The sequence below is a fragment of the Elephantulus edwardii genome, unplaced genomic scaffold (genome assembly GCF_000299155.1).
Source record: "Elephantulus edwardii isolate Elephantulus edwardi_28Jun2011 unplaced genomic scaffold, EleEdw1.0 scaffold00477, whole genome shotgun sequence".
In the NCBI taxonomy this organism is placed as follows: Eukaryota; Metazoa; Chordata; class Mammalia; order Macroscelidea; family Macroscelididae; genus Elephantulus; species Elephantulus edwardii.
The window spans coordinates 1-3,470 of record NW_006400227.1 but is presented as its reverse complement, the minus strand read 5'-3'; positions in this window follow the sequence as shown (position 1 = coordinate 3,470).

Here is a 3,470-nt window from a genome sequence, read left to right as displayed (position 1 = left end):
TGGTTGGAGACTGTTTATTCTTTTGATCAATGGGGAATTGGTGATAAAATCTTTTTTTTAAAATTTTATTTTATTAATTTTAATGAACATTTACAGAAATTTTGGATTTCCATTCATTCATTGTTGCACTTTTCTCCCTGCTCAACACCCCCCCCCACCCCGTTCTTTCCTCTCTTCGAAAACTAAAAGAAAAATTCTTTCTTTTGTATACAATCCCCCTGCACCCCTCCCACCGCCCCGAGTACACTTTACTATGCAACCTTAATTCTGGACTCTTGTGATAACCATAATACCCTATCATATATCGCTTTTAAATTATTTTCTCCCTCATTTGTTTCAATGCAATATACATAATTTATCCAGTTTTTCTCAATTTGCCCCAACCCTGATGTCAGTCCCATTCTACAACAGTGGCACCAATATTTTTAAACATAAAAATGTAATATCTTTTATTTTAGCTATGTGGTGCTGGAGAAGAGTGTTGAGTATACCATGAGCTGCTAGGAGAACAAACAGGTTTGTCCTATAGAGAGTAAAGCCAGGCTGCTCCTTGGAGGCAAGGATTCTGAAGCTTCGTCTATCATACTTTGGGCATGTTGCAAGGAGGGACCAGTCCTTGGAGAGGGACATCATGTTTCAGAGAGTGGAGGGACAGTGCAGGAGAGGAAGACCCTGGATGAGATGGATCGATTCAGTGATTGAAGTAGTGGGAATAGGTGTGTCAGAGACAACGAGACTGGCACAGGATAGAGCAGGGTTTAGGGCTCTTGTACATAGTGTATGAGTTTCTAGCAGCTTGACGGCACATAACAACAACAATTCCATTTCTATTAAATTAAGTGAAGAAAAAAAAAATTACCAATAAGTCACAGGATAGAAAAATTCTACCAGACAAGAATCTATCCAGAAATAAGAAATTTCCAGTCCTAAATGCAGCTCAGAATGATAAAGCACTACTGTGTATTATTATTCCTCCTTCATCAGAAACTTAACCCTCAATGGCCTTACTTTCTCTTGAAGATTTTCAGAAAGTTCTTACTCGTGAGTTCATACATAATTTTCTTTGACCTAGTTTTTCTTAGTATGATTAGCTTTTCTTTTGTCAGAAGATAAGGAGATATGAAGCAACCATAATTGTAGGACTTCATCACATACTCAAAGAGCCTGTATTTCACTTCCCTTTGTGCCACTGTTGTTGTTGTTAGGTGTCATCGAGTCGAGAGTGATTCATAGCAACACTATAAACAAAAGATCTTAACCTGTTTTATCCTGTGCCATCCTCACACTTCCTGACACACAAGAGCCCATTACAGCAGTCATCGTGTCAATCCGCCTGGTTGAGAGTCTTCCTCTTGCAGTGCCTTTAGAAGTGAAAAAGGTGTCAAGAGTATACTTCAGCATTACACAAAGTATGTACATTTATCTGTTAGGTTTAAAAAAAACATTAGTTTGAATATAATCATTCACAGATACCATATTTTGTATATGTAATTTATATTTACGCAATCATTCCTATACATACATCATTAATTACTCTATGGCTACTATCACCCTGTCTTTTCAAGCCCCCATTGAGCCATTACCATTACTCCATGCTCCTCTCTATTCACTAGCCTCCACTATCCCAGTGATTTTTTCCCCTTTCCCTTTTTCTGCTCCCTTCTCGTCTTTCCTTTTTGAACATTTATACATATCTTATTCATTTATTTACCAATTTTCACAATAGTGGCCTTATGTAATATTTGTCCTTATGTACCCGAGATATTTCATCTGGCGTAATGCTCTCTAGGCTGTCCCACGTTATATACTATTTTACAAAATCATCACTCTTTAGTGCTACACATTATTCCATTCTGTGATGGTACCACAGTTTCTCAACCCATTAATTTGTTGATGGACATGAACATAGGCGGTGGTGGTGTTGTTATATGTCATCAAGTTGTCTCATAACAACCCTATGTAAATAGCTCAGATCCTTGTCCTGTTCTGAGTCTGTCTCACTGTTTCTAACATAACACTATTATTCCAGTTACTATATCCATTTCACCCAGGGTCTTACCCTTTGTGCTGTCCCTTCACCATTGCAAACACATGTTTCCTCCTGGCAACGTGCCTTAGTATGTGAGGTGGAATTTAAAAATTCTTGCTTCTAAGGAGCAACTTGGTTTCACCCTTTCCAGGAAAAACTTATTTGTTCTCCTGGAAGTCCTTTCAACTCTCTTCAACACTACTCAATAATCTTATCCAGCACTAAGCCCATGTTTTCTGACTACTGACCCTTCTTCTTTGTTCCCAACATTAGCATTCTGTCACCCATTAGTACTAACACATCTTGGTTGCATATTTGATTGAATTTTGACTATAAAAGTTGGTAGAAGTCATCTACCTCCTCTTTGTTTCCTCCGGCTCTACTTGTTGATGTATATATTTGAATGATATTCGTATTAACAGGTCTTCATATATGTATGGATATTAACCTGTCACTCATGACATTGCATTTGAATATTGATCTAGAAATGCTCTTTTTAACTATGAATGCAACCCTTTTTTCCTCACCTTTTGTCTCCAGTATAGTACAAATGTCCATTTGTGTCTCATTTCCATTTCCTTTGGGACATATTCCTAGCAGTGGTATAACTGTCATATGGGATTTCTATATTCAGCATTGTTAGAAAATGCCAAACCACCATCCATAGTGATTGTACCATTTTGCAATCCCACCAGCAGCGCATAAGAGTTCCAGTCTCTCGGCATTCTCACCAATATTTGTTTTTTGCCGTGTTGTTGGATTTTGTTACTGTTGCTAGAGTGAAGTAGTATCTCATTGTAATGTTTTGATTTGTGTTTCTCTGAATGCTTGTGATTTTGAACATTACTAATGTGTTTCTTGGCCATCCAAATGTCCACTTTTGTGAGGAGTCTTTTCATGCCTTTTGCCCATTTTGTGATTGAGTTATCAGTCTTTTTCTCTTGGAGGCTCTGTAGTATTCTTTAAACTTTGATTATGAGACTCCTGTCTGAAATGTCATTGCCAAATGTTTTCCCCAAATTTGGGTTTTCATTTTCCTCTACTGGATAAAGTTTTTTGTGCACACAATGATTGGATTTTAAGAAAGTCCCATTTGTCCACCCTATCTTCTCACACGAAAGCTGCCAGACCCCGCAGACCTCCCCATCTTCCCAGGTAATCGGAGACACCAGAAGCACGTGACATCCGTTCCGGCAGAAAGGTCAAAACAGAGGCTGGGATCTGACTGGCTGGAGTTGGGCGTCTCACATGAAAGCTGCCAAAACACTCTGGTTGCACTTTCTCCAAGACACATTTGTTTGTTCTTTTGGCCATCGACAGGATGGACAAGAAAAACCTATCTACATAGCAATTCTACAGGATGCATCACCTTTGACTGATAAATATTGCGACTATACTTCAGAGACACTGATCCCAACATAAGGAACTACCATCAGCTGAT